We start from the raw sequence: 9966 nt of genomic DNA, 5'->3' as shown, positions 1-9966 counted from the left end.
CGATGGTTACGTTAGAGAAGACTTTCCAGCATAGTCAGTTATCATCGAAATTCAAAAATTAGATAAATATTCAATGCTATTTTCCCGTTCTTTGTGTTTCGAGAGCACGTGTCTCTGCAAGTGGCGTCTCCCATGTAAGAGTTTGTGGTTATTTGATAAATATTTTATGTTCGTTTGAGTTTACGAATTAGAATTTAAATGTATTTATCAAAGTTGTACAAATCGAACATGTAAAAATGTTTGTTTATAGTTAACACGTGTTAGTTGATTATAGTAAGGTCGGTTCGATTGGGATATTGAGTTCATGCACGAGTGAACTCAGGTGGTTTAAAGTCTTTCGAGCCATTGCAGTCAAAGTGTACAGTAGCATTTTGCAAAATAAATAATATTATTAATCATATTATTCATTTTAAGATTTGTGGACCACAAGTATGGGGAAACCAGTACCAGCTACTTAATAGCTATATATTTATATGAACTTTCAACAATATTATACTCATATTATATTTATAATAAAATGTGCGCTTGTCTCTGCAAGTGGCGTCTCCCATGTAAGAGTATGTGGTTAGTTGATAAATATTTTATGTTCGTTTGAGTTTACGAATTAGAATTTAGATATTGTTACACTCACAAGTCTTTAATTTCTATTGATAGCGAAGCGTAAAAGAAATATGAGATATAATCTAAGGGGCGAGGAGTTACAGCTCACCGACAGTTATAAATACCTGGGATGATTAATATGATACAATTGTAATTTTAATTTATCAAAGACAAAACTTGTTGAACAATCACAAAAAGCACTGTATGCATTATACTATAAGTTTAGAAATGTAAACATCCCTTCAGATCTGCAGTTTCGACTATTTGATTGTATGGTCGCTCCAATTTTACTTTATGGGTCGGAAATCTGGGGTCATGAAAATGTTGACATGATTGAAAAGGTGCACTTAAGTTTCCTAAAAAGAGTCTTGAATGTTAGATCAACTATATGGTATATGGGGAAACTGACAGATTTCCATTACAAATTAATATCAAAACTAAATTACTATGCTCTTGGCTAGTGCAAAGAGGTAGTAACACATTATCTGGGATCTTGTATCAATAGACCATTTCGAGTTTATCCGTCACCGGAAAAAACTCGTCAATTAGGCGCGCCTTTGTGACGTCATTTACCAGATAGAGGGGGTCGCCTTTATCCCCGCACTATCATCGTTCATCAAGCGTCTAAGTGATCGTCATTGAGCAGGATAAACTAGAAATAGTTTTTGTTTCGTAGGTACCTAAAGCACACTTCCATAATATAATGACAGCAGTGCTGATCGTCAATTATGAGAATTTAGTTTGCCGAATAAATCGTGCAATATAGTATTATTAGTTATCAAAGGTACCAGGATTCTAATTTAGTACGCCAGACGCGCGTTTCGTCTACATAAGACTCATCCGTGACGCTCAAATCAAAATATTTATAAAGCCAAACAAGTATAAAGTTGAAGTATAATTTTCCAACCACTCGCTCAACATTGGAATGAAAGTGACAATTCCCCCAAACGCAAGGAATAAGGTGACGTTCACTAAAACCAAAGTTTTTGACGGAAATGCATCGAACTCGAAAGTTGTCTATTGATGTATAACTAACATAACTCAGGCCAATACTCACTTACATGGTTATCTTCCCTGAAACAAATTTTAGATGATACAAGATTTTCTTTTGTCTGGAATGCGCAAGGTGATATCAAAAGTTCGGATATTAAAAAAGAAATAAAACAGAGATTGGTTGACCGATTTCGGACAGAGTCTACTGCCGATATGACAAACTCATCTAGAGGTGTGTTTTATGCTTCATACACAAGTGTGCATGTTTCTAAGACATATTGAAAAAATATTTTCATAATTCATAGCATGTTACAAGAACTTCTAACCACGTTGCAATTAAGAATTTTGCAAACAAATCAACCAAATATATTTCAGTTTTATTGTATGATATCACTTATTTATTTATTGTGTGTCTTGCTTGTAAATGAATTAGTACATATGTTATTGTTAATGTATAATTGTTATCCTCTTGTAGCACCATACGTGTCTCTAAGTTGTTATAAATTGTCTTGTCTTGTCTACATGATTTGTATTGCATTGCTCCAAAAATAATGTCCAGTGTCAAATATTACACACCGGTGACAACTTAAATGTCCAACTGATTCAACAGAAAACTAACTTTTACCAGGATCAAATGCAATCCATTAAGGTCAAATTGAATCTATTATTTATATTGCTAACCCATCCAGTCGAGGAAAAGTTACCTACGTAACTCTTAAGCGTGTTTTTTTGGCCTCGTTGCTTATAAAAATTATCATGATATATCTTAAATATCTTTCAAAAACAGTTCCTTTTTCAATTTGCTACTCGTCTACCAAAAACAAAATATTTTTCCCACTTTGTTTAAAGTTTATGATCTCTCGGATAAATATCAGAAATGAGTCCAGAGTTTTGATGGTTGTGAATTAAGGCTTAGTTACATTATATATATAGAAACTCATTATCTTGGATGGTGATAAACTAAACGCTTGTATTTTATTTTTTAAAGTGGGTATGTCTGTTTAATAATTTACAGTTTAAGTAGAACTCTTCGTATTTTCAATTACCAACATTTGCAAATAGATAAAGAATAGTATGAAAATTGCATTCAGGCAGAGAGAAATATGTTTTATTTTATTTCAGAGGATTATTTAGTGCAGATATAAACATATTATTTATCTTATACAATTTACAAATATAATTTAATAGTGTTTTTATACACATGGTAGATGAAACTTGTATGATCTTACTTTTTCAGAGGTCTGTGAAATATTGAAAAAAGGACGTTCCAGAAAAGTCGCGAAAAAATGCTTGCAAAATTCCGTTACATGTGGTACGCTCATATTTGAATACCTTTTTGTTGAAAAAGAAAGTGTAATAACATTATTGAAATTCACCTGAAAAAGGGAAAACGAATAGTGACTATCTAACTTATTTTTTTCAAATATCGAATACACAAATTAATCTCCAATTCATCCACGCCCGCAATTTGTTTTTATTTTCAGGTGTCTGCCGGTATTTGATTGGACATCAGTATCAATGTAGGCGTAACAAACTATCTAATTTTTCCAATCAGCTGTCTTGTGTGCGATTACATATATACTGTCCACGTACAGTTGAACGGCAAACGATTTAATGGCGTCTAAGTTCAAGACATTGGTCACGTGATAAAAGGTCAGAGTTTACCGGTTTTTTGTGAATGTGCACACCTCGTGGTTTTTTACCTCGTATAGTCTTATTGCAACTCGTACTTCAATAAACCTTAAATGATTCAAATCTTAAATGAATAAGCTTCATTATTATGTATACTTATTCATGAAAAGTGTTATAAAAGTATGCTAAAACAACGATGGAAGTTGAAATATTTTTTGGAAAATTTACGTAGGTCTACGGAAAATCTCAAATCATTTCTTAAATAGGTTTGGTAACGTCTGGAGGGGTATAAAATATGAATTAAAACCATTTTCTAGATCTAATTTATGAATTATAGATCATAAAATCCCCGGATACGCAATTCTGTCAGATTATTCGTGGCGAAGCGGAGACCAAAGGGAGATAACTAGGTCCACGCAACGTACAGGGAAGTGAACAGTGCAAGTTCAATAAAACTGTAAAATTTGATGCATGATTACAGTTCAGTTAAAAATATGTCGGGGTTTCTGTAAATCGTTAGTAAATAATAAACATCAAGCTAAATTTTAATAAATTTTAATTACACAAAAATAGATATGAAACGATTGAATATTGCATTTGAACATGCATGTTCTTCCACAGTTTATAAAAACTTCAAAATTTATTAATCTTATAAGAGAGAGGAACTTCCCTAAACTCCAGGCAATTAAATTTAAAATTTTCAAACATAAAAGTAATGTATTCATTAAATTCAATTGTTAAGAGGGGAGAATTTACAATTATGCTAGTGTGGTTGAATGCTGCTTTATATTAAATTATTTCTAGACAGTGTGAAAATAGTAAACAATCAGGGTTTCTTAAATGACTTGCAAAGAAAAAGTGACATTTTGTGACATGATAGCCTTCTATAGCAACAATTTCAATAAAAAAAATCAGATGAAAACAACAGCCATAAAATGATTTATTGTTGAATTTTGGCCAACAATGAAAAAATGATTTCAAACCAAAAAGTCAGACTGAGAGTATGTATTTTACTTAAAATAAAATAAAATAAAAATATAGAAATAAACACGCCCACCGGTTTTATTGGTGGATACACTGCAGTACTCTTGCAGCGCCTTCTAGCGATCCAACAATAGAAAGGATGTATATCCAATTTCGGTTGTTGATTCATCAGCAGAACTCGTGTTATAATTAGAAAAGAACTTTTTTTTAACAATTTTATCCAATCTATGTACTTTACAAATTGAAAATGTAGACAGTTTATTAAATATTGATATCTAAGCAATAAAACATTGTTTGATGTGAACAGAATATAAACATTCTTATTATATTATCTTTTTAGATTAAAAACTATATCAAATGTACAAGTTCTACTGCTGGCTTTAAATTAAGAGACATTCAAACATCCAAAAGCCAGGAATGGATTTTAAAAATGAAAAATAAAGTAAAAATAAAAATGAAGAAAAATCTGAAATGCAATATGGTATTAACAATTCACATTAATGGCAAAAGGAGTTAGTGATATTTTTTTCTGAAATTAAAATATTCAAAAGTTCTAAAAAGTTGAAGCAAAAGCATAGATTGCTTTTAATTTTTAATTGAATTATGAATATCGAAAAAAGGGTCTGTGAAAAGTTTATCATATGTGTTTTTCTGCTTTTGGGAAATTAAATAATTAAATAAAAAATAAATGTTATTGCATTATAATTAAATAAATGGTACAAATATAAATGAACTGTACCATGTGTACTGCAATTTTAAATTTAAACCAAATTATGTTGTTATTTAATACTGTTTTTAAAGGAAAACAAAATAATAAAAACAAAGCAAAGCAGTAAATCATAAAAAAATGAAAGTTAGCTGAACTAACAAATAAGTAAAAAATAAACTGATAAATATTTGTTTTTCTTACACCTCTCCAGCATCCTCGGAGTATCCATGAAATGAAATATGTTTCAATAAATTAATAAGAAAAAAAGATGAAGAAAAAAAAGGGAGCAACTTGTACATGTACATGTATTTGATGTGCAACAAAATATACAGCCAGTCATTAACCACAATAAATAAATCTTGTCACAACAGGGGATATTATCAACAAATGATTACTCAGTCACTTACCAATGACTTCACTTAACCCTTTCCTCCATAATGATGCTTTTTAACGCAACCACCTTTACTCCATAATGACGCCTTTTTAATGCCTAATTTGAAACATCTTACCTAGGACAAATCTATCAGAATTAATAAAATTTGTTCTAATATAAAAAGGATATCATGAATATATGACTAGAATTTCATTGATGGAATATGTGTGTTCACACTGTATAAATTTACTACTTTAAATCTTATAAACCTAATAAATCTTTTTAATTTTAAAAATCCTATGCAAATGAAATTATTTTTAAAAAAAATCCGTAGAGGAAAGGGTAAACTTATGTGATATTTATTTTCTAATATAATTGCATGCAAAAGCAATTCTGTATGTTAATAGAAAAGAACTGTTACAAAATTAGTATGCAACAAGAATAACACTTTGCTATATAATTTGCATGCACATTGAATAAGCAACTATTCTGTTAAAGAGTAATAGGAATAGAGCATAAGCAATACTATGTTGTGTGGTTTAATGGCAACAATAACAAAAACAAAATAAACAAGTACTATAATATTAAATCTACAGGTAAGAGGAAAACTACAAGAATTCTATGTTATATTGCTTCAGCCAAGGAAAAACTAATACTAATCTACACTATATTAGATACTAAGCTACACTATATTAGATTATCTAAGCTACACTATATAAGTTATTAATCTACACTATATTAAATATACCCTGTATTCATCAGGATACTATTAGAAAGCACATTCACCTCAAAAGAAAACTTAAATGGGACTTACTAAATATTATAACCTGAAAATGTGTCAATGTTATATATTAAAATCAGTTACATGTTTGACATATAATGTATTACTTTTACAAATTATGACTTGAATTGAGAGTTGTCTTATTGGCAATCATACCACATCTTCTTATATCTTTTTTATGTGTAATGACCATGAATCACCATGTTTTTTAACTTGTTTTTGTGCTTGGTACCAATCAGGCAATCTGTAAAGTTCACCAAATCAAAACTCTCCAGGTGTTGAGGGTTAACAATCATTTTACTTGCCATACTTTTTATGTAAAATTGAGAAAGGAAATGATGAATGTGTCAAAGCGACAACAACCAGATTATAGAGCACACAACAGCCAAAGGCCACCAATGGGTCTTCAATGTAGTGAGAAACTCCCGCACCCGGAGGCGGTCTTTAGCTGGCCCCTTAAAAAATATGTATACTAGTACAGTGATAATTGACTAAACTATGAATTATACACAAGAAATTAAAGTTAAAAATCATACAAGACTAACAAAGTGTGTCTCTTCCAAGTAAGAACATGGGAGATTGTTTGAATTGGTAAATAAATTGGTGTTTATTTTTTTGCATGCTAAACTGTCAGTATGGGTTTCACTGTGAAGGTGACCTTTAGTTGCTTACATTGTACATCCACATCATTTAAACATTGGTCTAAAGTCTTAATCAGATTCACAATCATACCACTTGTCCTTATTTAGATAAACTATTTCTCCATCTTTACTCATTCATTTTAGCTAATTTAAAACCATGTACATTGCATGTTGGACTGACTGAAGTGGCTTGTAAAGACTACCAATTAACAGTACATAAGCTGTTGACGTATCTACAGAAATGTCTCGCCTATTCTTTTTATACTAACATACAAATTTTAAAATTTAAATATAGTATTCAACAAAGTAATATTCAGAGATCCAAATATCAATGACCAATTTTTACCATTTAAAACCAGATATTATCATGACCTTAAAAACATAAATTCAGCAAATGTTGACAAGAAAACAGACCAGGAATGTGTGAAAAAGGCCAAAATATCTTCACCAAAAAATTGAATGTGCTGGGAACCTGCAAACAACTGACAACTGCAAACAATATTATTGACTTCCACACAAACTTAAAATTTTAACAAAACTATAATCATGTGGAGCAGGATCTGCTTAAATATCCTTCCAGAGCAACGGAGATCACCATAATTTTTTTGGTGGAGTTTATGTGGGATCAAAGTGTATTGTTTTCTATGTTGGACTTTGTATGCCTTTAGGTCCTTTACTTTTTATCAAGATTCCTCAGTTTATCTTTGACTTACAATGCAATGACTTATAGGTTGTAATGTTCCTCTAGTTTCTTCCAAAATGAACAGACCACAACTCAGAAAGAAATAAAAAAATAAGATCCATATAAAAAAATTTTAACAGGAGACCTTATCAACTTTAACAACTTAACTGACCTTATCACAAACTTGTTTACCCTGCCGGAAACAGCATGCCTTTGTATCGCCTTGAAAACTAACTTCAAAGTGATAAAAATAACCAAATATGATTTCATTGCCACTTCTTTGATACATAAATTAAAGAATTGAAAATAAAATCATCATTAGGTTACTGTTCATTCATCAAAAGGGATATTGGAATGGCAGTTTTAGTTAAGAATTAATGTAAAATAATGATTTCATATATCTGCAATATTTTTAACACTCAATCTTCAAATATAATACAATAACTATTAATCTACAACCCCCTCCATAGTCATAAGATAACAATGTTTTATCAAATGAGCATAATACAGTCATTGCAATAAGGAGGAAAACATTGTACTTTTGATAAAATGATTGGAATTTAGGAGTACAATTACAATTAGCAAATCTCTTAAAAATAAGTTCTTTACTGGAATTGTCTTTCCTTTAGCAAAATCATTAGTAACACTTTTTCCCAAAAAAATTTAAGCAAAAGAACTTTCCTAAACATTAATAAATCTATGAAAGACCAATATGATTTTTTAAAATTGTGCTTGAATTTTATCAACATCTTTATCCACTAAAATGGTCAATTTTTTTTCTCCTAAATCAAGAACATTAAGAGTTTGATCTTCCAATATATATTTACCTTAAATTGGTACAGAAAAACTTAAAGGACATACTATACAGTTTTAACTCACACTGATATTTTGATGAAAGTTTGATTAAGATCTTTTACCCCTTCAGTCAATTTAAATTTGAAATGAAAAAATGATGCACAAATTTTTGGATAGAATTTCTGTTTTTTTTCCCACATTTCTAACCTTTGCTTACATATCAACACTTTTTGTTTTAAAAATATAATCACAAATTAATATAAAATAAATTTGAAAGTCTTCTTTGCTCAAGTTTAAAAAAAAATCTTTTCCAAATGTTGCCAAATTAGTTTGTCAGCGATTAATTACAGTGAACATTACCACCTCTGTAACTGTTTCGTATGCCGTAAAATTATTGAGATTACACACAATAAAAGTTAATGATGGACAATACCATAACGCAGAATATTTCAGCTTCAACGAAATTCAAATGTTTTACCAACAACATGAAAAGCATTGTAGACAATGATCTACCACTTTTCATGAAGTTGTACATTTTCTTTAATAACTGATTATTGTTTGCTTTACGTCCAGTTGCAAATATTTCATGCATGTTCAGGACGATACCTTTTATTTCACTACATTTAATAACAACAAAGTTCCATCTATTCCATATATTTCTTCAAATGTTCGTCAGTCATTAGTTTCAAATAACCCATAAATAGCAAATAAAAAAAAATGAAATGTTTTTAAACTGTTCCCAACGACATGAAAACTTTGTAGACAATGATCTACCACCCTCCATGAAGATGTATGGCAGTTTAACGAGATTTAATTTTAAATAGTAAAAAATTTACTAATAATTTTTCTTTTGTATTAACCAACCCATATTTCATGTATTTCTCAAGTAACTTTAAAACAGAATAAAAATCATTTAAACAAATATTTTAAAAATAATAAAGAAAATTATATAACTTAATAACTTAATTTATATAATAAAAAAAATAACCTCAAATTGAGGGATGTCTTTCTTTTAATTTGTTGGATTTTATGAAAAGGGAAATGACTTTTACCTACTATAATTTGAAAGGGGTTTTAAAAATGAATTAACATTAAATCCTTTAAAGATGACCTAAAATTTTTGCAAGGATAAGGTGTTAAGATACGGTCCTATACGGACACTAAAGTTAAATTTTCCCTGTAAAATGATTTATTTTTTACTTTTATTATAAATATTTCATTATTTAATAGTTATTTGAAATCAGAATTTGTTAGAAGGAGCTAAAATTAATTGAAATATTGAACAAATGCATGTTTTTTGTAATTTACACTTCATCAAAAAGGCATTTCATCACAAAGCTGCAGAGCTGTAAATCATTACATACACCAAATATAGTTAAACAGTATCGAATAAACTTACAAATTAGTGAAAAATTATCATTGACCAATGAACAAGGAAAAAAGTCATGAAACCTGCCAGACATATACATGTATTCCTTCCTCATTTAATGCACCAAATGTAATATACAAAAAAGTAACAAAAACAAAACATTGAACCCTACAAGTTTAAAGTCACATTGAGATGAAACATGCCAAACAAAACTTACACCTTACAATCATTCAATACACCAAATATAGTAGCCCTTATCATTCAATACACCAAATATAGTAGCCATAATCATTCAATATACCAAATATAGTAGCCCTTATCATTCAATACACCAAATATAGTAGCCATAATCATTCAATATACCAAATATAGTAGCCCTTATCATTCAATATACCAAATATAGTAGC

Source organism: Mytilus trossulus, chromosome 11 (assembly GCF_036588685.1).
Source record: "Mytilus trossulus isolate FHL-02 chromosome 11, PNRI_Mtr1.1.1.hap1, whole genome shotgun sequence".
In the NCBI taxonomy this organism is placed as follows: domain Eukaryota; kingdom Metazoa; phylum Mollusca; class Bivalvia; order Mytilida; family Mytilidae; genus Mytilus; species Mytilus trossulus.
This window is presented reverse-complemented; position numbering follows the sequence as displayed.